Source organism: Astatotilapia calliptera, chromosome 20 (assembly GCF_964374335.1).
Source record: "Astatotilapia calliptera chromosome 20, fAstCal68.1, whole genome shotgun sequence".
NCBI lineage: Eukaryota > Metazoa > Chordata > Actinopteri > Cichliformes > Cichlidae > Astatotilapia > Astatotilapia calliptera.
Window position 1 is genome coordinate 22,985,825 of NC_137441.1, and position 25,251 is coordinate 23,011,075.

The 25,251-nt window shown below is 42.0% G+C and overlaps 1 protein-coding gene across 2 annotated transcripts in view; it reads left to right on the forward strand.

Moving 5' to 3' along the window:
- The first annotated feature begins 1,433 nt into the window (after positions 1–1,433).
- plxnb1a (plexin b1a) overlaps positions 1,434–25,251 on the forward strand; it is an 86,971-nt gene continuing 63,153 nt past the window's right edge. For both annotated transcript variants that reach the window (XM_080294907.1, XM_080294909.1), the window contains exon 1: positions 1,434–1,759. The gene's annotated coding sequence lies outside the window, so the exon portion shown is untranslated. The remainder of the gene's footprint in view (positions 1,760–25,251) is intronic.

A 25,251-nucleotide genomic window follows, 5' to 3' on the forward strand; every position in this document is an offset into this window, starting at 1 on the left:
TATTGTACGAACGTGATAATTATGTATATTGTAATAACGTGATATTATGTTGTTCAAACGTGAAAAGTATATTGTACAAACATGATAGTATATTGTACAAACAGGAAAAGTATCTTGTTAGAACAATAAACCTTTCACGTTATAACGTGATACACTTGTATTTTTCTTTTGCCTGGGTGGCAGCTCTACGCTTCCGTAGGACAGCTCCAGATTTGACCTCACACTTTTACTGCTTTTTTTTTAAGACGTGTCAATAAAAAAAAATGTTCAGAATGGAATTTGTTCTTTTATGAAAATATCTCAGCACCAGAAACATTCAGGCACACGTCACACTTGGGAAGTAAAGCTGACCCTCTGCCAGCAGAGGGCAGTCACGCATCGTTGTGGTTGGTGCAGACAAGGAGGAGAGTCCCGGCTTTTGACGTCACTTCATTTTCATTCTGAAGGACTTCCAAACTAGACTTCACTGGAGATTTAAACAAACAAAAACAACCACAAAACTTCCTCAAAGATCCGTGACGACAGCTTTCTTCATCATGATCAGCTGCACCTTAGTGAACCCTTGTATGGTCACATACTGTTATCTAAACTAATAAGCACAGGGAATCCAGATAATGTGGAACTGTCAGAGAATATAAACTTTTCTCTCTGTATGTGGTCTGAGCAGGTTTGAATTACATCCGTGCTTCTGCGTGAAATCTGTCACCACGCTCCATGAACTTACACCCTGCTGTCAAGCGGCAGGAGAAGAGCAATACGTCTGATGTGGATTTTCAAAATAATCCTCTCATGTTATAGAGCCTTGATATAGAACACGGAAGTATGGATGAAGTTAAGATGGAGACAGAGAAAATAAGCAAGATAAAGTGTGTGTGTGTGTGTGCGCGCGCGCGCGCGTGAGAGAGAGAGAGCAAGAGTTTTGGATAATGTTAATTGAACTTACTGGGGCACTTTTGAATCATTTCCATATTCCATTTCCATATTCCACGAACGAATAACATTATGTTATTCACAGCCGACTGCAGAAAGCATTCACCATGGTGAATGTAAATACAAATATCTGTGATCCTCAAGACTTACACACCTTTTACTGACAACTATTACTTCTTATAATAACAGCAATTATTATTAGTTAGGCTCCAGGCCTTAAGAGGGTCATATGATGGGGTTTTTCTCTGTATGTATCATTGTAGTTTCTACCTTAGAATATAAAACGCCTTGAGGCGACAGTTGTTGTGATTTGGTGCTGTATAAATAAAACTGAATTCAAATGAATTGACTTGATGGACTCTTCTGACAACTAATTGAGGGATTTGTTAAATTTCGACAGAAGTAGAGATATTTTCTACTAATACTACAGTCGAGGCTTTTATTTTGTAGGCTAGACTATCATCCGGTCTCGGGGTACAGACTCGGAGATTGACGCTCACTCAGCCTCACGCAAAGCTGTTGAACCCGCTCAGCTGAGTAGAGGTCCCCGTCCTGCGGCCAAACAACAGACCGCTCCTGGTTCTGAGGGGAACACCCACCCACACCCACAAAACCCACCGGACAGGACTGGGACTTTCTTTCTACGTTCAGTTGTTTTTTTCTAAACTGCGCTGAGAAATCCTTTCTTTCTCTTTTTTCCTCCCCGTCTGAATCGCGAAGTAGAGGTTAACCCCATCAGATACTTTCTGCTTGTTAGCGTGGATGTGAGTCTCCGTTTCACTGCAGTCAGCACTATGGACGGCTGATTCACCAGCTTTACACCTAACAGGTAAGTTCAAGGCCGTCCTTGATTAAAATTGATTAAAAAAACAACAACAAAAAACAAGCAGGAGTTGTGGCAAAAGAACCTCTTGTAAAATTAAGAATGATAGCCTGTTATTCTCATTCAGTTTTTCTTTGTTAAAGACAGAAACCTGCTTGGTGGCATAATGCGCATAATGTAATGTAAGTTTAATTCATATTAGATACTTGTTTGACATGGAAGGTGGGCCTGCTTTGTAATTTTGCAATATTGTGCTCACAGTTTGTTTGGATATAACAGAATTTGTCAGCGTAACGCACAGTCTCCGTGCCAGCTTACCCAGCACACTCAGACCAGACTGCTTTACAATGGACATAGAGCGGGGCCACCGTGCGCACTCTCTTTGTCAGCTGATGTAGGAATGTCCATGAGCTGTGCGAGCCCATGTCAAATGCCTTGCTCACCTGCTAACATTCTCCTGGACATACGCGGCTGCCTCTTTACTGCCTCGTTTAGAAAACAGAAATCATGCACTTTGTGTTCACTGAACTTGGACGGAGTTCACTGGCGTTTAGAGGCGTGAACATGGGCTCGCTCTCACTGTTGGGTAATGATTGTGGATGTTGTTTATGTCGCGTGTGGTGACGAGAAACATCTCACCAGCCTTTAGACAATGAGGAAGCTCACCCTAAGACAAAGACGTTTCTCTCATAGATTGATGTTCTTGAGTGCGGGGTGAATGCATGGTTTGGTTGAAATGGCTAAAAAAGGGAAGCTTGACTTTAGCTCAACAGCTGGTTCTCCTGTTTTAAAACAGCTGTCAGATTTAATCCAGCAACATGAGAAACAGCTTAGAGATTGATTAAATCAAATCAGAGCCTCCAGAAAAACTCTCCTCTAAGTATCGTGAGAGGTCAGTGATGGAAAGCAGGTTTTCTTCCCATTTTTTTAAAGGGGTCAAATGTTTTGATAGGACAATTCATATGCATTTTTAATGGCTGCATAGCCCGGTCTTGAACCTTGCTTATGTAGGTCCTGTCATCCAGACACTTTTGGAATAGCTGGCCATCTGCTTGCTGATGGTCTGTTCCAAAGCACGATATCGCATTACCCACGATGGACTGTGGGGGATGAAAGAAAGTGCTTTTTATTGCTTTATCACTTTGTAGAAAAGTTACACTGTTCATAGATTTAAAGCCAGTTTGTCAGTTGTGCGATGTAAGCTGACTGTAGAGATGCTTGAATGAAAAGTTTGTAAAAGGGAATATAAAACTTTGTTTCTTTGAGGGTTTTTATCTTACAATATAAAGTGCCTTGATGTGATTACTGTTGTGAATTGGGACCATATAAATAGAATAAAACAAATGTAAATGTTCTTTGAAGAAATATACCAATATAGCTTATGGTTGCCAGTATTTGTTGGTATCAACATTTTTGCGTGATATCAGACACACTGATTGGATTGCCTATTGGCAAACAATATATTACCAATTATGGTGGCTAAGGTTTTTGTCACAGTGTCACAAAATAAGGTGTTGAAGACCTGAAAGATTGTAAATCTGTTTCTTTTTGTAATGAATATTAGAGCCAAACTGCTATAGACATTTGAGGACAATATCGATATTTGGACACTTATCAATATATCAACCGATAGTTTATTTTTAAGCTAATTTCCTTAGCATTTTGTTTTAAAATCTAAAATGTGTTATTTATTCACTTGTTTATGCATGTGTGGCATTCCAACTAACTGTTGTCCTTATTAGGGAGTTGCAGAGTAACTTCTGGTGGACAAACTATGCAGCATCAATACTCATATCATGGCTGAATGATGATTTTCCCTGTCTCTTCTTTGCTTTTAAAATCTTTATTTATTGGCTATTAAAAATGATGATATTGGTAAATCATCATATACCTAATATCACCTGATAACATTAGTCTGTAAGTAAATTGGTAGAGTTTTAATGAATCATTTTGGTTTGGAACCAGTCTCCTGGAGAGGGGCTGGACTCTGTCTCAGTCTCAGTCTGGACTTGCCCCTGGTGAGAGGCGGCGAGCTGGGGTGGGTATTTTAATATCCCCTCGGCTTGCTGCCGGTATGTTGGGGTTTTTCCCGGTGGATGACAAGGTTTGTTCCCTGCGCCTTAGGGTCGGGGAACGGTTCCTGACTGTCATCTGTGCTTATGCGCCGATTGGCAGTTCAGAGTACCCAGCCTTCTTAGAGTCCCGGGGGGGGTGCGCTGGAAGGTGCTCCACCTGGAGACTCTGTTGTCCTGCTGGGAGACTTCAATGCTCACGTGGGTAACGACAGCGAGACCTGGAGGAGCGTGCTTGGGAGGAATGGCCTCCCTGATCTGAACCCAAGCGGTGTTTTGTTATTGGACTTCTGTGCAAATCACAGTTTGGCCATAGCGAACACCTTGTTTGAACATAAGAGTGTCCATAAGTGCACGTGGCACCAGGACGCTCTAGGCCGCAGGTCGATGATCGAGATCGATTTTGTAATTGTATCACCAGACCTGCGACCATATGTTCTGGACACTCGGGTAAAGAGAGGGGCTGAGCTGTCAACTGATCACCACCTGGTGGTGAGTTGGGTCAGGTGGCGGGGGAGGACGCTGGACAGACCCGGTACACCTAAACGCGTAGTGAGGGTGTGCTGGGAACGTCTAGCAGAGGCCCCAGTCCACGAGATCTTCAGCGCACACCTCCAGCAGAGCTTCAACAGCATTCCGAGGGAGACTGGGGACATTGAGTCCGAATGGACCATGTTCAGCGTCTCCATTGCCGAAGCTGCTGCATTGAGCTGCGGCCGCAAGGTGGTTGGTAATCCCCAAACCAAATGGTGGACACCAGAGGTGAAGGGAGCCACCAGGCTGAAGAAGGAGTCCTATCGGGCTTGGTTAGCCTGTGGGACTCTGGAGTCAGCCGACAGGTATCGACAGGCCAAGCGGAATGCGGCTCGGGCAGTGGCTGAAGCTAAAACTCGGTGTGGGAGGAGTTCGGAGAGGCTATGGAAAAAGACTTTCGGACTGCCTCGAAGAGATTCTGGCAAACCGTCAGGCGTCTCAGGAGGGGAAAGCGGTGCTTTACCTGCACTGTGTATAGTGCTGGCGGAGCGCTGCTGACGTTGACTGAGAAAATTGTCAGGCGGTGGAAGGAATACTTCGAGGACCTCCTGAATCCCACTGACATGTCTTCCGAGGAGGAAGCAGAGTCTGGGGATGAGGGGAATGACCCACCAATTTCCGGGGGCGAGGTCACTGAGGCAGTTAAACAACCCCTTGGTGGCAGAGCCCCTGGTGTTCATGAGGTCCGCCCCGAGTTCCTGAAAGCTCTGGATGTTGTAGGGCTGTCCTGGTTGACACGCCTCTACAATGTTGCGTGGAGATCAGGGGCAGTACCCCTGGACTGGCAGACCGGGGTGGTGGTCCCCATCTTTAAGAAGGGAGACCGGAGGGTGTGTTCCAACTACAAGGGGATCACACTCCTCAGCCTCCCTGGGAAAGTCTATGCCAGGGTGCTGGAAAGGAGAGTTCGTCCGCTAGTCGAACCTCGGATACAGGAGGAACAATGCGGTTTTCGTCCTGGTCGCAGCCAAGTGGCGGAGGGCTTTCGCTTTGGTGGCCTCAGAATCTCATCTCTGATTTTTGCGGATGATGTTCTGTTGGCTTCATCGGGTGAAGGCCTCCAGCTCGCACTGGAACGGTTCGCAGCCGAGTGTGAAGCAGCGGGAATGAGGATCAGCACCTCCAAATTTGAGGCCATGGTTCTCAGCCGGAAAAGGGTGGAGTGCCCACTCCGGGTCGGGGATGAGTTCCTGCCCCAAGTGGAGGAGTTCAAGTATCTCGGGGTCTTGTTCGCGAGTGATGGGAGAAGGGAGCCGGAGATCGACAGACGGATTGGGGCTGCGGCTGCAGTGATGCGGACGCTGCACCGGTCCGTCGTGGTGAAGAGGGAGCTGAGTGTAAAAGCGAAGCTCTCAATTTACCGGTCAATCTACGTCCCTACCCTCACCTATGGCCACGAGCTGTGGGTAGAGACCGAAAGAACGAGATCGCGGATACAAGCGGCAGAAATAAGCTTCCTCTGAACGGTGGCTGGCCTCTCCCTTAGAGATAGGGTGAGAAGTTCGGCCATCCGGGAGGGGCTCAGAGTAGAGCTGCTGCTCCTCCGCATGGAAAGGAGCCAGCTGAGGTGGTTCGGGCATCTGACAAGGATGCCTCCTGGGCGCCTCCTGGGTGAGGTGTTCCGGGCATGTCCCACTGGGAGGAGGCCCCGGGGCAGACCCAGGACACACTGGAGAGATTATATCTCTCGGCTGGCCTGGGAATGCCTTGGTGTTCCCCCGGATAAGCTGGAGGAGGTGGCTGGGGAGAGGGAGGTCTGGGCTTCTCTGCTTAGGTTGCTGCCCCTGCGACCCGGCCTCGGATAAAGCGGATGAAGATGGATGGATGGATGGATTTTGGTTTTACCTAACACTAAAAGTGGAATAAAAACAACCAAAAGAAAATGGCGTTGTTGTTCATAGGTTTTTCTAAATACTGGTAGCCAAACTTTAACAGTCAGTGCATCCATGATCCGTATACTGCTGTACTGCCTTGAGCTGTAGCTAGTATAACCTAGCAAACATTTTAGCTTGAATTAGCTAATGAGAACTTGCATATATTCATATATTGTCTTCATTTTTAGCGACATCTTTCTTGTCTTTATCAAGGTCCACAGTAGTAATAAGTTGTGTATTCAGTCTGTTTAATGTATTGTAATTTTCTGAACTAACTTAAAAGTTGGAATCGACATTAGCTCATGTTTTTTGTTAGCTTTAAATATTAGTCTATTTTACTTTACTGTTTCAAGTGTTTCTGATGTATGACTGACAATAGATAGTGAATCTATCTGGAAGGCTGAATCTATAGATAGTGAATCTATTGTCTATCTATTACACACACAGAGAGATCCAAAAGTAAAAAAAAAAGAAATACATACAGTGGACATTCAAAAATATGGGAGTTTAAAAATTATAGTAAAAAGTGAATGATAATAGAAAGCCAGAATGGTTAAAATAACATTTAAGGATTTATATGCTTTCAACTAACACACATTAATTTAGTTCTGTTTATCACTTACAACCTTTTGTTAAATTTTGTTAGGCTTCAGACTCCATACAGCAAGAAATCTTCTGGGTCACACCCAAAACAGTATCGCAGGGCGGCTGCCATTTCTACATGGAGAGCTTTTGAAATCAAACTGTGGCTCATTATGCTCATTATATGTGGCATACAGCTAGCATTTAGGTTTCTTCCGGAGCCCAAACCTCTCAGACACACGGAGAGGAATGGGTCGAAGGCCACTTCAGCTGCAGCTGGTCATTGAAAAAGTGATGCTGCTCAAACCACCGCTTTCTAGCCCTTTCTGTGAGTCACAGAAGCAGGACTGCTCAGCACGCATGCAGCAAGGACAGGGCTTTTTGATTTATAGGTATCAAGTGTTGACTGCACTGTAGGTTAAGTAGTTTGCCTTTAAACAGTGAGAAAAGTGGAAATGAGTGGGAACAGTAAACGGAGTGCTTTTTCCTTTTGAAATCAGAAGCCTCCCCAGCAGGCCGTCTCATCCATAACCTTCTCGGGTGTCACATACCGTAGTAGGATGTGAGATATATTTTTAGCAGCATTTTTAGTAACACAGGCATCGGTTGCTAATCATAAAAACAGGAAAGGATGTGATCCCTTGCTGAGTTTTGATGAGCGCTTGTTAATGAGTAACTGTGTTGTTAAGTTGTTAGGTGATTTCAAGGCACTTGTTTGCTTAATCATAATCAGAAACATGAACTGGCATGGAAAGAAATGAGAGAGCAAACAGCCTATCCAAGTAGGTGCATCAGTGTTTGAGAGGGGGACAATGTGCACACCAGATTCTGATGATAGAAGTATTAGGGCGTTCCCCATATCGGTCACTGCAACAGCTGGTGGTCCCTTATGGTACATTCTTCTGAGTGTGTGTGTGTTTGTGGTAGTAGGGTGTGGGAGTGGAGACTCTGCAGAGAACACTTGCTGGGGCACCACTGTGGCCACAGGCATCCCTAGGAAGATAAAGGAAACTAAAAGGCATTGTTCAAGCTCTCGGCCTGTATTTTCTTCTCTCCTCTAACTCCAAGCTGCTTCTTTTATCGGTTTTCCAAGCTTAGTTAAGACAACTCACATTTGGTTGACCCTGCTTCAGATACGCTTGCTATCTCCTGGCTAGATTGGATCTTAGGCCTCAGTAAGCCCTCGCGGGAGTTGGCTGACAGTCAGATTGGCAGCCTAATAAATACTCCTTTTCATTAGGAGCAAGCTTTCATTCACTGTACTTAAATGGAAACCCCCTTTCAATTCCCCCATCCTATTGACCATACAGGATTTACAATAGAGGCGCAGGGCGTTTGTCAAGAAAAGCGCGCGAACACACGCACGCACGCACGCACGCACGCACACACACACACACACACACACACGTGTCACATACTGAATCTTGATTCATATCTTTGGTTCCGCTGGAAGGGTGCAATATAATTCAGCCTGAACTCTTCTTGGTAGAATCAGTTAACTAAGCAGATGGATGGGGGTGCCCAGATAACCACCAATCCACAGATAAGGTTTCTTTTCTTGGCGGTGTTAGGAAGTGGAAAGCTCGTTACTCATTGTCTACAACACCTTATCTAACAATTTATCTCCTATGATTTAGAACATGCCCCTTGGAAATTGTAGGAAAGATATTTTTTTAGTGGGAAATCTGACAGGTTTGTAGAAATTTGAATTAGATTGACTCAAAAAGTACAATTTCATTGTACTTTTGTTCTGAGGAACTCCACAAAGAAAAGTAGTAATATTCTAGAATAATTTAGAGAAATTTCAAAGGCAGACTTCTTGTTTTGTAGTGCTTGACTGACAGTGTCCTAAAAATGTTTCTGCAGTGTGGTGTACAATACCTGGTATTTCATTTGAGTTTAGAAGAAAGCATAATGCGTCCTATGTGGTTGCCCCTTAATTTGATTGAAGATGTGTTACTGCCCAGGTGTTAAGAATATTTACCACACTTACCTTTTTGTTCATGGACAGGAAACGGCATTTTTTATACAAATAAAATAATCTCACAATGAGTGTAGATGTGACAGTAACTTCTATTACTAATAATGTTTATTTTACAAAACTTTCCATTGAGCAAGCTACTTACCTCATCGCAGAATAATGCTGGCGGATAAAGGAGTGCCTCTTGTTCTCTTTGTTGTGTTAGCAGCTCTTTCCTAGCTGATATTTTATGAACACATTAGTAGTTTTTATCTTGCTGTCCGCCCTTTTTTTCTTTTTTCTTATCAACTTTTAATTGGGTTTTTTATTTTCCATAACTAAATTATTCATCTTCTCCCTTTGTTCTTTGGATTGCTTATCACACTTGCACATGAAGCTGGAAAGCTTGAATATTGTACTGATGTTTTCTTGGGGGGGTTGATATTTCCGTAATTTTGGCCTGTAGGTGTTTGTGTACCGTGGCTGAATTGTAACTTTAATATTGCTCTCCCTTTCTGCCGGGCAGCTTCGTCTGAGAAGACGATGTTCAGAATGAAGTATCAAAATTTGGATTAAAAAAAATTCAATATCCGGAATAGCATAGAATCCCTAGCTAATACAACAATAAGGTCAACATTAATCCTCATTCATGTAATCCTTTTTGAAAAGGTAATCTTCTTACAATAGGTCCAAAGAAGGCATGCCTTATTAAACCCAGAGGGTGTGGCTTTTATTGTTCTGAAGCAGCCCTCAGCCGTAGGACAGTTGTGCATGTGCCACTATCCACCAGTGCCCTGCCTCAGCCACATCCCTGGTCCCTTTACCAAGCTCCCTGGAGAGCCTCAGCTCTGGCTGCAGCTCATGCTCTAGACAAAACCCTAAACCCCCAGCTGCCCCATTCTGTATTACTGCTTTAGGCCCCTAACTCTCCCTCTTCACTACAGAGTTACAATACATATAAGGCACTCTTGCTGAATTGGGTTAATTAATTACAACAGCTAAAAGGAAATGACATCTTGATCTTGTTCATGTCAAAACCCAGAAGCCTTCAGAAGAAATGTCACTAATAAGCATAATTTATATTCTGCGTTGAAGGTTGAAATGACTCTGCTGTAAGAACTCGATCTGCATCCCCCTCAAATGCCATTTTAGGGACTGTTCAAACAGCATCTGTTTGCTGTACATAATGCAACCATTTTTATTGGATTTCAGATTTGACTTTCCGCTCTTTTCCAGTTCTTTGTAGAGGCTTGTGTCTGAGACATCACTGATGACGTTGGATCTGCTGATGGTAATCAGGGGTCTGACTGATTGCTGAGCCTAGTCCTTGGTGGCACTAAAGAGAGTTGTGTACATATTTGAGTCCATGCTGCCTAAACTTTTAGACAGTTACATGTATGTCCAGTTGCTGCAAAGCTGGAAACATAAACCCTCTTCCCACTAAACTGTTGTCCCTGAAATCCAGCCCTAGGCATCTGGGCAGTTGCCTTTGGACCCAGTAGAGTTATGCTAGTGATGTGGCTGACTCACAGGTGGAGCATTCCTTTTTTATAAGACATGCCTAAGCTGCTTGAGCTCTTTGGTATACTGGCAACTGCCATTTAATGCCATGGGTGTTATCAGTGTTTCACAGTTAGTTCTCAAGATCAGGCTTGAATTAATGACTGCTAGTAACAATTGAAAATCACCAGTGGTCAATGAATGATCAATATAATTTGCACAAATGTCAAGATAACATTGTGAGAATTGGCTGATCAAACACACCCAACTCAGCTGCTTCACTCTGCTGTCAGTTGAGCTAATGGATTACTTGTTTGTATATTTGAAAAGTAAGGTCCAGAGGCTTAGTCAGCTTTGCTTTCTTCATTGTCTGCAGGGGTCCGCTGTTACTCGGCTGTTTGTCTAATCCTCAGGTTTATCAGCAGTGAAAGGGATTTTTAGAGTGTCAGTCTAGATGTCAACAGACAGTAGATGGATTCAATCCCCTTAGGCTACTCAAGAGAGGGGATGAGGGCAGAGCTGTAACTGTCCAAGGCTATTGATCATCAGTAAACCATACTGCTGCCATTTACTTTGTCCGTGTTAAACAGTCACTGGTATTAATGAGGTTATTTGAGCAATAGCTCTTTGGATTTGAAAAAGTTGAATTTAGTTTAGACCCTACTGAAAATGCAACTCGCTACTTAACTGCTTCCTTAATTGGATAATATTTACATTTGCTGCTCTCGATTATTCTTTCACTTTCAAATCAGCTCACTTGGCACTTTTCATGGTGGATAAAACTAAAATCCTCTTATGCTTCCTCCTGATTAATGAGAAACTGGGGGAAAGTTATAAAAAGTTGAAGAGTAAACCATAAAACCTCAAGGAACGATCAGCATGAAGTCCACTTCAAACGGAGCGTAGGGAAGATAAAGCTGGCCTTTGCTAATTTAAAAACAAATCACAAACCACATGAAAGTTTTGATTGATGTTTGGACAGTCGCATGTGACAATGAGCCTTCCAGATTACATGTATGCTAACAGGATGTCAGAAAAGTCAAGGATATGGAAGGGCTGCGGTCTGTGGTCTGAAATAACTTAAAACTTGCAATAATGTTCCTGCAAACATTAGGTTAGCAACCATAGCTAGTTGTCTTGGTATTATCGTGTTGATGTACCTCACAGTCCCATCCTTCATAAACCAAACAATGCAGGACTTGAACCCTGTTGAATATATTGTTTTCCAAGTTATATTTTTTTCTCAATAGTCTGTTGGAAGTAATTGGCTTCACTTCTGCTTTTCTAATGAATGCAAACATCTGGGTAGCCTACTTCTGTGATTGCCATTGCTTTTTTGTACAGAAGTTACTTGATTTCCTGTGCAGCACGGATTCAACAGTTACATGCACAACTGACCTGACAGCTAATCTGCAAATTCTGGCTAGAATTTTTTAATCTGTCTGACGAGTAAATTCAGAAAGCTATGTTCTACAATCAATTAACTTAGTTTCTTTGCGTTGGTTGTATGTTTTATTTAGTTGTGCAATAAATGCTGGCCTTCCAATTATGCTTAAACAGTAACTCAGCAGGAAATGCTGATCTCATTCTATGTGAGATTTCTCTGGAAGGCTGGTATTGAACCTGAAAAGTGGCTTTAAATTACCCTGTTCTCTAGCTCATGGGAACTGACAGATAGATGCTTTTCTGCCAGACTGTTCCGAGCGTTTGAGTGGCTGCTCACTCAATGTTATATTAGATGAGGAGACGAGCAGAATGGTATAATTTAGTAAAGGATCTTGGCCTTGTGGGCGGAGTGTAGCAGAGAAAAACTGGGATTTGGTGTGTGCTTACTCCAAATGCAGCAGCTGCAGCAGAAAGAGGAGGAAATCATTTAGATGGTTTGTTTGACCGGTTCGACCGTGGCAGTCCACTACTAGTCTGCCGCATTTCTATGATCCAGTTGGCAGTCAGCCATAATCAAAACATGCCTTCTTATTAACATAAAGCCAAGGCTGTTGATATAAGGAAGCTAGAACCCTAGTGGAAATTGTATTTTTTCCTTGATTTGTGTATGTTCATGTCTAGGTCAGTGCTGAAGTTATGCACTGTAATAATCCTATAGTCAAATCCATTTTGAATTGGCTGAGATTTTTGTCTCCTTTCCCCCCTGCTATGGTAGATGCTACGTTTCACTTTAAAAACGCAGCTGGTTTTTAGAATCACTGAATTTAAAAAGTCATAATACATTTTTTTTTAACCAATTTTATTTTATGTTTGAAAAAGAACTAAAGAAACTAAACTCCTGAACCCCTTTGTGCAGGTTTTAGAAAATATAGGCCCTAAAAGGAAGGGCCCATATGTCACGCAAGGACTATAAAGTAAAGTGAGAAATGGTCTGCTTAGGGAGTAAAGCTCCTACTGCTATACTGCTTCACTTAGTTAACATTTGTCCCTCTCCTCACCCCCAACCGGCCGCAGCAGATGGCTGCCCCTCGCTGTGCCTGTTTCTGCCCGAGGTTTCTTCCTGTTAAAAGGGAGTTCTTCCTTTCCACTGTCTGAGAAAACCCTAATAATCAGATGTCCTCCTATAAGCAAGGATTCAAAGGGGGTCAGCTGATTGTAGGGTCTTTACTATATAAATCGCATGTAGGTTATTTAGCACTATATAAATAAAACTGAATTAAATTTGACATGTGGCTGCTGTTATACATTTCTGGTTAACAGTGGCTGCAAGGTGTAGTGGTTTACACATTCACCTAAAAAGTAAAAGAACCCTGGTTTGATATCAGAAGGAAACACAGATCTCTTTGGGGTTGTGTCAGGAAGGGCATCTGGCATTAAAAACCGCCAAATCAAATACATGGAGCTACCTGCTGTGGCAAGCACTTGTGATTAAGCTTTAGTTGAGTCATAATTTGCTCCACGACACGTCACAGCATAGTGAATAATGCCTGCCAAAGCAAACTTTATAATTTGCTTCATTTACGTGATCAAAAGCCCCAAACTTTCCAACTTGCATTGGCTGATTTTGCATGATTATTTTTTTTCTTGTCTTGTGATAGTAAACCCTTTGAGGTCTAAGCCAACTCTAACCGTAACCATAGCCTAGCCGCAGACTTTGTTTGGGAAGTTTGTGAATTGTTTTGATGTTTGTCAGAATTATGTTTTCTTCTCTTCTTGCACAGAAGAAAAGAGGATGATAAGTGCATTAATCATATAGCAGTCATACACAATTTAAGTACCAAAAAATAAATTATTTGTAGCAGGATAAAACAGTATCAGTGTTATTTTCCTATCAGTCACTTCTGCACGGTTAAGATCTCAGTGGGTTCTTGAGTCATGGTTCATTAATAGATGGTGATCAACAATAACTCTTGTATGTATAATGGATAAAATATACATTGGGTTATTTATTTATTTATTGGCATGGAGTGTGGAAGTGTAATTTCCTGTTGCAGGAAACAAGTATATGGATGCTCTCGGCTATGTTTACTTAATATGTATGTAACAGAACAAGTGATGTGGCAGTGGGGAGGCTAACCAAAGTGAGCACAGTGTGTCTGGGTGTAGTCGGGGAGTATAGATTTTCATAGTGGTTACAGCATAGTCGACCACACAGTAAGTGAACAGGAGGAAATGATCCAAACACAGTAACTGGATCTTTATAGACACCTGAATGTTTGACAGCTTGATGTGCACCTCTGTAGTTCTGTCACACTCCGGGCTCACCTGCTCTGTTGGTCACAGCAAACTAGGTATTTGGAAAATAGCACAGTGTAAGAAAATGACTTATTTTCCCAACATGAACGAGTAAATCTGTTTTGTTGTACGATTCACAGGCTGTTGGTGCGAAGGAAGTGAAACTGATATAAAGATTTTTGCACAGCAATTCAACCGAAAGCAAGTGTCTCTATTGTGGGACTGTTTTCACTTCAGAAAAATGAATTTCATGTTCAGCAGTAGATTGAAGTAGTGACGCATTTTTATATAAAGATTCTTACCACACCGGAAAATATAGAATGAGAATAGGTAATAGTTTAAGAAGACTTCTTTTTATATAAAAATAGTCAATTAATTTAACAATTAATAGGTGTGTTTGTGATATCTGAGGATTCACATAACTTAGTAACTCTAAACAAGGGAGTCACTAAAGCAAAAAGTTATTATTTGAAAGATAAGAGGATAGGCTAACCTTAGAGATTTAAAAAAAAAAAAAAAAAGAGCTTCACCTGCACATAGTGGGTTTTTTTCTTTTCTTTTTCTTGGCCAAGTTATTTAACGTGAATGAATTTGCAACTTAAATGTTGCTTGCTAACCAAGGTCGCTAGCATTACCTGATAACTCCAGCCTCTTTCCCAAATATAGTAACTTGTAGTTCCAAAAAACTAACATGGTGGTAAAACATTAATGTTGAGGGTTCAGAATACACAGAATACCAGCGGGTGACTGTGTCCATCGTGTACAGTATGAGTCTTGGAAAAAGGAAGCTGCTTTTGAATCTCATGTCTGTGTGTTGGAGGTTTAAGTACACAGCAACACAACAATGTACCAAAGTATTGACATAAAACAATTTGAATTTATTACAGGCAGAAACATAACATAACAAATACAACATAACAGACATAATATAATACATAAAAGAAAATACTGCAGCAAAGTTACATGTCGGTGTAACAGTAGATGTACATACTGGAGTTGACAGAAACATACCAGCACCCTTATTTTTGCACCTCACCTACCTTTGCACCTTCCCTTTGGATGACATCAGGCTAGCTGTTTTTCCCAAGTTCATTGACACAGCGATATTTAATATATGGAGCTTGACTACATGGTTGTAGACAGAAGGTAGCTGCTACACGGCATCTATCTCCAGGTGGGGTCCTTGCCCCCTTTTATTGTTCTGAGTTTACACCAATGATACCTCCCAACAGGCTCAGCCCACAGGCTATGCAACCTGCTTATTATTCTAAGATCAAGCTTTCACATAAAAGAGGGTGCTGGCATTATGAGAAACGGCCCACAAGTTGTTGTTATTGAGCCTGTGTGTGTATGTGGTCTCCATTAGTTGAACAGTAGTCAGACCAAGTCTGTTTGTCCAGCTGCTGAAGGTCCCCCCCCACCCCACCAGACTCTAACTCATACACTCACACATCCACATCCACACACACGCACACACTTGCACACGTTTGCACTGGCTACAGTCATTCCCAATCCTAAACTAACTTTAACCCTTGACTAACCAAAGCTGATTTTTTTTTTAACATTTAGTATGCATTTATAAAAATCTTTTTGCCTTCAATATTGAACTGCTTTTTACAGACCAGATTATCCTTATCCCATCAGCATCACGACCACACACACACACACACACACACACACATACGCATACACACCTTGGCCTTCTGGCTTTGTGTTCCATTTAAATGGATCTTCCTCTACCCCCTCTTCTTACAGAGCCATATCTATACAGGCCATGTCTGCCTGCCTCTCTCTCCTCCCTCTGTCCCTCCCTTCTGTCATTCTTTGAATCTTTTCTTATCCTGGGGGTCCACAGTTTGACCCCAGTTGCCCTTGACACATGCACTTCTAAAGCTTCAGCCAATCAATAGAGACTCCAGTGTCCCGGTGTCAGATGTTGGCTCCGCTAATTGAAACCAACAACAACCCGTAGTGAGCACGAATGAGCATTTTTGCCTGTGTGTTGAGATGATGAATGAGGAGGATGGAGGAGCTGCCACATTCACATGGTGATCACCCAGTCATCAGCTATTGTCAGGACCTTCATTTTTGCAAGATTAGTGAGAAAAATTGTACCCCAGTCATGTCAGCTGTATGACAGCCAGACAAATGTGGCTCGAGAATTGTGGTTTTAAGGTAGCAGCAGCACTCTCACTTGCAGGCTGAGGCTGGCACTATTCTGTATTCTTCTTGTTTTCAAAAATACCTTAAAAACACCACTGCTTTACACCTCTGTATAACAGCTGGGCACAAAATGAAAAGCTTAAAGAGAAAGTGGAGGAATTGTTGATGCCAGCTTGGAGCTGTGCTTTGATACACACTGCTTATAGTGTAGAATGCCATGAAAGTGATTTTGGTATTGATAATTTTAAATAATCAGCTGTGTTATTGTTTGCCATCATGAACAGTGCATTTTTAGTTGTTTTTACTAATTTTACTAGTTTTTCAGCAAACAGTGGAACTTTTTGGCGTGACACGACAGACGTGCATCACGCTTATTGGTAGTTTTTGATTTTTCTTGGAATGTAATGACATTCAATTGTACACAGTGTAAAAGCAAAGCTATCAATTTACCAGTGTTATACTTCCCTATCACCTATGGTCACAAGATCTGGGTAGTGACCCAAAGAATGAGGTCACCGATACAAGCGTCAGAAATGAGTTTCCTTTGAAGGCTGGCTGGGTTCTCCCTTAGAGGTAGGGTGAGGAGCTTGGTCATTTGAGAGGGACTCAGAGTAGAGCCGGTTGAGGTGGTTCGACCGTCTTACTAGGATGGCTGCTGAAACGCCTCCTAGTCGAGGTGTTTTGGGGCCCGGGGCAGGCTTTATATTTCTTGGCCGGCTTGGAAAAATCTCAGCGTTACCCCGGATGAGCTGCAAGAGGTGGACAGGAATAGGGAAGTTTGCTTGTCTGTTTAGATATACTACGACCTGAACCTGGATAAGTGGTAGAAAATGGATTGATGGATGAGAATTGCTTTGGCTCAAACAAGGAATTTTACCTTCCTTCCCTCTCCCTTTAAACTAGGCTTCTTCTGATTGACTGCTGCTCTCAACCGAAAGATTTGACCAGCAGGTAGGTGGTGCCTTTGTGCTCACACCAACAGCTGCGGGCTCGAGATAACAATGTTAATATCTGCTCTCTGTGAGATCACACAGAGCTAAGAGTAAAAAAGAAAAAGGCGTTTTATTTGATTACAATAAATGATTATAAAGTGTGACAGCTGCAATTACCTTTAGTTATAAACTTATATATATTATTTTATTTTAGTTATATAAGTATAGTCCTATTTTTGTGTTGTTGTTTCTTTTTCTTTTCTTTTTTTTTGTTGTTGTTATTTTCATTTCAGAGGGAGAAATAATCTGGACATAGGGAGCCAAATAAAAGTGCAGGATATAAAGGTAGTGATCTAACCTACCTCAAATAACTGTAAAAATTCCAAAGAGGAACTCGGACTGATATGAGAATGATTTATTGCCTCATGTCGTTCATTTGGAGCATTTATTGCCTTAAATGAAATGATTCATAAAGCACTTATAAAAGCAAAGTCTCACTAAAAGAGCTTAAACACATGTTGGCTGTGCTATTGTGATGTCTCACCCAGCTGCATTATCAGGGAGCCTATTAACAGAAGAGGTTACAAGTGGTCTAAAGGGAAAAGGCTCTCAGCTTTTTAGCTCTTGACCATGTGACCAAGCAGGTGACAAAAACGCAGCCAGTGCAACTGTTGCTCTGCAAAGTGTAGAAAAATACGAGGCGTATGGCATGCTTTAGAGTGTGGAGTGCAAATTATCTAACCACACGGTAATGTTTTCACTATCAAGACTCTTGTAAACCACTTGCACTGTTTAATTTTCATCTTGAATGAAAAGACAAAAAATATTGCTGGGTTCATTGTTCTGACAAAAAAAGGGAAAGGGGGGGGGGGGGTCCTTTCATAGCTACTGTAATTAATCCCAAGCATCAGTCAGACTATTCTCATTAATAATGCATTTCTTAGCAGCAGTGCTGACACAGGGAGTGGATTTGAGTCTTTATTCAGACATTCAGCAACAATGCCAGGCAACCCTCGGAGCCAATCTGCTTTACTCGAAAGCCAGCCGCCGAGAGAAGCAGGTTTCACTGCTCAGCCGTGCCCTACGTTTCCAAACAATGACGATTACAATACACGTGGAGCTCAACAACAACAGTCCCATAATCTGTCTTCTAAATAAAAACACACCACCCTTCTAGATTCAATGTATTAAAAAAAAAATGTGTGCACTTTTTTCTACTTCCCTTTTCTGTACTTAAACCACCTAATGTGTTAAAGGTTCAGTTTGCAGGACTTTATCCAATAATACATTCAGCCCCAGTTTTACTCTTAGTTTTGTGTAATCAGACTCAAATACTATATACATTTCACTGAACTCAAGAGTACAAGACTATCTGCATTTGGATTTTAATAGATATTTGAGTCACATGTCTAGTTTGAACATAGTACCAAGCAGAGCAGCCAAGTAGCCAATGTAAGCTGCTATGCAGGGGTCTTTAGCAGTGGTTTGAGGTACTCAAGATCCTTTAAACGGCTTCATCAAATAAAGCATATTTAAAAATGCTCCATCTACATGAAGGGGAGCCTTTGACTCGAGTACACATCACTGGATTCTTGATACTGATGCATCACTGTGCCAGCCAGTATATGTATATGTCAGTGAAAACTGGCATATACATATGCCGAAATAACAAATAAACACTAATGCTGACTACAATTGACCAAGTGTAGCATTGGTAGACATTTCCTTTGCTCTCCCAGCTTTGTAGTGGTCACAGTAAGCAAGTCTCCATTTCAACTGTGAAGAGAAGTCTTCAAGCTGCAGGTTTGACAGGACGAGTTGCAGCAAGAAAGCCATCGCTAAGACATCAGAATAAGACAAAGAGGCTTGCCTGGGCCATGAAACACCATCACTGGACTACAGAAGACTGGAAGAAGGTTTTATGGATTGATGAATCAAAATTTGAAATCTTTGGTCCATCATATAGGATCTTTGTAGGTCGCTGAGTAGGCGAAAGGATGGTTCCACAGTGTGTGGCATCAACTGTCAAACGTGGAGGAGGAAGTGTGGGGCTGTTTTACTACATCCAGGGTCAGTGACTTGCACAGAGTGAGAGGCGCCCTGAACCAAAACTGCTACCACAGCATTCTGCAGCACTATGCAATACCCTCTGGTATGCGCGTAGTTGGTCAGGAGTTTATCCTCTACAGCAAGATAATGACCAAAAACACAAGTCCAAACTATGTCAGAACTACGTGAGGAAAAAAGAACAAGACTGTAAGCTTGAAAACATGGAGTGGCAGCACAGTCTCCAGACTTAAACCCCACCATGCTGGTTTGGGATGAACTGGACAGAAGAGTGAAAGCTAAGCAACCTACAATATCTGTTATATCTGTCAAAGTTGGCTGTATCAAAGGTTTTAGGATAAATTTTGATCTATAAATTGATTTGATGATTTCTTTTTAAACTCCAAATGCTTCTTTGTACTATGCTTTCATTTCAGAGTGCAATGAGACATTAAACTGCATAATTGGCAATAAAAAATGGAAAAACTGGGGTGTTCTAAAACGTGTGACTGGTAGTGTTTATGTTGAACTAGTGCAAAATAAAAAATGTAAATACATTTTATATGTACTTTACATTCAAAATGTAAAATATTAGAAATAAATATCTAGTTTCACTCATTAAAAGCTAAGAAAGGTCAAATAATGTTACTTAATTTAGTTTTATTTTGAACAAATGTATTAATCAACTTGAAATATATAAAAACAATGCCAACTTTATTATAGAAAGAACCCTCTTGTTTTGCAGTTTTAGAGTAGTTGTTGGGAGTTGCTCATTACCCATAGACATCTGAACATGACAATGGGCACAAAGGAAAACCACTTTAGCCTTATTATAGCAGATTTTGCATGGTAGCCTTTGAAATCGAAACGTAGTACTCTATTTGTGTAAATGGACTTAACCTACTTTCTACCGCTGGGGCCTTTTTTAAAGCTGGTGAAAGTAAAAGACATTCAGTTTTTGTTGTTGGTCTAGTCTGACCTGTCCAATGATGTAGTTTATATCTATATAAGTTACTCCCTCTCTCTCTCTGTGTGTGTGTGTGTGTGTGTGTGTGTGTGTGTGTGTGTGTGTGTGTGTGTGTGTGTGTGTGTGTGTGTGTGTGTGTGTGTGTGTGCCTAGCATTATCTTCTAGCCCATACAGATCAGTCTAAGATTCTGTTTTCCTTTCACTGGTCTGAGCCCAGCCAAAACCATGTGGGCAGGCAGCGGGATCTCTTTGGGGCTGCAGCGGTTTGGCTTTGATGGGGATGTTTGCTTCCACAGCGGCCTCTCTTAGATTCACATACAATGAACTGAATCTGGCTTTCCTTTATCCTCTTTTGTTCTGGGGGTTTTTTTTTTTCTTTTTGCCCACTTTGGTTGTTTTTTTCTGGTCTTTTCTGTCTTTTGTCTTGTTAGAATTTGCTCTCTCTCTTTCTCTTTTATTATCACACATATAGGCACTCACACATAAAACAGCTTTCTTTGTATTTCTTGCCTCTTCACTCCCCCCCCCCCCCCCCCCTTTTCCAAACCCATCTCTCCCTTGGTTAAAGCATCTAGTTTGATCAATCATTGATGATCCCAGGTGTCCTAAGACCTCTGGGGAAATCCTGATTGGCTACACAGTCCCTATGCAGACTCCCCACCACACACACAGACCTGCAAGGCCCAAATATGCGTGTGCGCACACTCACACACACAAACACACACACCCTCCTTGCTGTTTCAAGATTTGAGTTAAATCTTATCCTAACCTTCTCCAGTCTCTCTCTGGGTCTCGCCTTTGCTCTTTCTTATCTCACCCTCTCCTCTCTGTACCCCACTCGATGTCAGAGAGCCAGCTTCAATTAAAGAAGCAGTGGGGTTCCTTAAGCCATTAGCCATATTAGTGTTGGGTCCTTGCCCGCGCCCCTTCTTGAACAAAGACCTCTGAATGCTTCCTGGAGTAGGTTGGTTGGCATTTGTTTGGATTCACTGATTTGCAGCCACGTACCCTCTTGACGACCCAGTCGGAGGTGGTTGTGGTTTGGCCATCTCATTATGGAGCACATTGTCTTTGTGGCTCCCTACATATTCAATTATGCTTTAACACATGTTAAAGAAAGCATTGATTGGATCACACTCTAAACCAGGGCTCGAGGGCTGGACTTTACCACAGTCGATGTTACTGCAGCTGATTACCACAAAATGTCAGTGACACTGTTGGTTATTGACTGAAATAGATGACATTTGAATATAAACAGCAGTTCTTGTGTGATTAATGATATCTAGGAGCCTCCTCTTGCCTTCCTGAGAGTTTCGTCATATGCTTAACCTTTGGCAATAATTCCTTTGTCCCCAGATCACAATCACACACCTTAGAGCTTCAACACAACCAGACTCCACTCATCAATCATCTTTGATTTTCTGCCACCTATTTAGATAGCAGGGTAATGTCTGCAAGTATGGACACTCTGTGTGTGTGTGTGTGTGTGTGTGTGTGTGTGTGTGTGTGTGTGTGTGTGTGTGTGTGTGTGTGTGTGTATTTGCATATTCCTGAGGAAGATGGAGAGAGCACAGTCTATTAAGCATTTGACAATTGAAGACCTCCCACTCTAAAAGACCTGCTCAGATTGTTCCCTCGCCCTATCCCAGGAAGCTGGGGGGTGGGGGTGGGGGTGGCATAGGCGTGTCCACGAATTGGTGGTGCGGGGGTGTGGGGCGTCCATTTTCTTTCTAATGAAGCTGTCCTTCACACGGCTTGTTGACAGAAGGCAAGGATGTTCCTTCCACCTGTCTACACTCCAATACCACTTTTGAAGCTAAATGAGCCGAAGACGTTTTTGAACATAAAGGAACCAACAGGAAATGGTAAACTGTCAAAATATTATGACTGAAGTCTTCAGTATTTAGCTCCCTCATTAAATGTACTCTTTCAATTGTTCCTCACCAGTGGGCATTTTCTACAGCAGTTGCTAAATCCTGCTACAAGCTTTGCAAAGTCAGTTAACTCCACAGTAATCTGGTAATCTGATGGTTTTTACATAGCATACATACATACACATACATATTTAATAGGTATTTCTTTGAAAGAATAGGTGTTTCAAGTGCAAAGAAAAAAATAGAGCTTAAATGAGAATATTAGACCAGTTGTTCTGACAAAGCATACTGGTGTAATATTTTATAATGTGCATCTGTTTTTTTTAATGCTCCATTTAAAAAAAATATTTGCTTTATCATGCAGGCCTACTTGTTGTTCCTAGAGTATTTAAAAGTAGAATGGGAGGGAGAGCCTTCAGTTTTCAGGCCCCTCTTCTGTGGAACCAGCTTCCAGTTTGGATTCAGGAGACAGACACTATCTCTACTTTTAAGATTAGGCTTAAAACTTTCCTTTTTGCTAAAGCATATAGTTAGGGCTGGACCAGGTGACCCTGAATCCTCCCTTAGTTATGCTGCAATAGACATAGGCTGCCGGGGGATTCCCATGATGCATTGAGTTTTTCCTTTCCAGTCACCTTTCTCGCTCACTATGTATTAACAGACCTCTCTGCATTGAATCATATCTGTTATTAACCTCTGTCTCTCTTCCACAGCATGTCTTTTATCTTGTCTTCCTTCTCTCACCCCAACCGGTCGCAGCAGATGGCCGCCCCTCCCTGAGCCTGGTTCTGCCAGAGGTTTCTTCCTGTTAAAAGGGAGTTTTTCCTTCCCACTGTTGCCAAAGTGCTTGCTCATAGGGGGTCATATGATTGTTGGGTTTTTCTCTGTATCTATGAAGCGCCTTGAGGCGACTTATGTTGTGATTTGGCGCTATATAAATAAAATTGAATTGAATTGAATTGAATGTTCTTTTTCATCAATGTCAATAATGACCTTCAATGTGGCATGACGTCAGGGTTTGCTGAGTAAGACCTTTACTCCACTCGTAACCACCAATACCTAGTTACGCCTTACTTGGTCAACATTGCTCAATCAATTACATAGATTTTGTTTCTACTTGGATAATTGCCCAACTATCTTTTGTTAGTGTTCATGACAACGTTTTGATATTAAAGCTGTTTAACCAACCATTTCTACCTTCTGTAAAGACCTCACCAGGACCAGGAAGTGCCCACCAGTAATGGACAAAAAAACCCCTGCTGGACTGTAGAGCATGATCCAGAATGAAATGTGAATTAGGAACGCCTGTCACTAGTCCCTTTTAGAGGCTTCAGGGGGATTATGTCAGCATGGGTGCCCTGGCTGCAGATGAAACACATCTTACATGAAAGTAGACTGCCTTTGCATGCATGCAAGGTTACTGACTTTCTAGTGACTTATTAGGGACAGGCAATGACATGTCAGGTGGTTCCTAACAACCAAGTAGCAGCAACCAATCCAAACAAGTTTTTCCTCGTCTTCCCAAGGCTGGGAGAAATTAATGGAGGAATGTTTATAGTCACCATAATTTGACATCCTTCATCAGAATCCTTTGCGTGAGGGCTAACACAAGTAGCCTAAAGTAGCCTATTCTCTTGCTGATATTTGATTTGTGCAAACATACAGAAGAGTCAGTGTGAAAGCAGAAGTGACCCAGCTCATTTATCAGTCTGCCAGTAGTTTCATATTTCCAACTGGTTTGACCATGTTTTCAAGTAAAGTTTAAAATGGGCCTGTCTAACCTCTGGAAATGATTTCTGTTGTTTTTAAGAACTGATATAATGATTTAATGGTGCAGGACAACAGCAGCAAAGAATCCCTCACCAAGCATTCAGAAAATGTGCGGCATTCAGATAGGCGCCTGAGATACCAGCATTGGTGGCGGGGGGGCTATGGTGAGAGAGAGAGGGAGAGAGAGAGGGAAAGACACAGGCGTGAGTATATATTGAGATGGGTGAGACAGGAGGGGATGCAGGACTGGCTCCACTTAGCATGTTATGAGTCAAGGGTTGGCTAGGGGTCATGAGCTGCATGAATAAAACAGATCATGTTCATGGGTCTTTCTTTCAAACTCAAACATCCAGCAATAAGTTCCTCTGGGAATAGAAGAGGGTTACTTTCAGCTTCTTCTGGGTCGCATCTGAGAAGACACACTGCGTGTTTCATAACCATAAAGCTTATTAAACTGAAGGTTTGGCACAAAGCAGAGCAGATTTTCTGGTTTCAGGCCAGGCATATTAACGGTTATTGGTCTCGTGGTTACATGTGGCACTTTCTTCTGTCATTGTCAGCTCTGTAATTCAATAATCCAGCTGAAAATCAGGGCTGATGTTGACCAGAGCCTCTGAATCATAAAATAATGGTAGAAAAAAAAAAACTAATAAGAAGCAACTCTGGCTTAAAGAAGGGCAGAGGAGAGCTCAAGTGTTCTTAGTCCACAGACAGTGTGACAAGCTGATTAAAATGCCCACAGACTGGGAGAGCTGGACCTCCACTCTCTATTCACTGGATCCAGGCACGTCGTCACGACAACGAAGGACGACAAAGGACTTTTTCTCAGGCTATTGAGTGCCATGAAAGAAGAGGCAGTTGTGTGTGTGTGTGTGTGCGCGCAACTTTGAGTAGCGATGTGGTTGTACAAGTTGTAGGTGGTAATGTATGCAGGCCATCCGCAAACAAATGAATACACATGCACGTCCCATTGCTGCCTCCTTAGAATTCTGCCACACAATGAGCGTACTAGTGTGTCCTTGATGACGTGATGCTTCATCCGAGCATATGGCCGGTCTGAAATGAGACCCTCAGCTGGCACAGGGATGCTATTTAAACTTCCTTTGTCTGTTTGTTGACAGAATGCAAATGGCCTTTTGGGTCAGTTTTTGCCATAATTTTCAGTCTTTAGTATGATAAAACCTTATGAAACAAATGGAATAGAGCCTGTGTGTTTATTATAAAATATTAATGCAACTCTGCTATAGAATCAATTCTTCTTTCTCTCGTCATTAAGGAGTAGCAGCTCAGCCTAGCAAAGGTCTTGTTACTCTTTAAGCTTTAGAGACATCTACTGTACCCTGAGACTGTATAACAGATCTACTCAGTTCTGGATTTTGAATTTTGAAGCCTCAGTGTTAGGTTTTGGGTGTTTGTGTGTTTATTTTTTCATATTTAATTTTTTTAGATTTTTCATTTAATTACATTTTTAAGAATGACCACACATGGGTGAAAAAGTTAGCAGGGCATAAACTGCGTTACATACATACACTTTTTAGACAA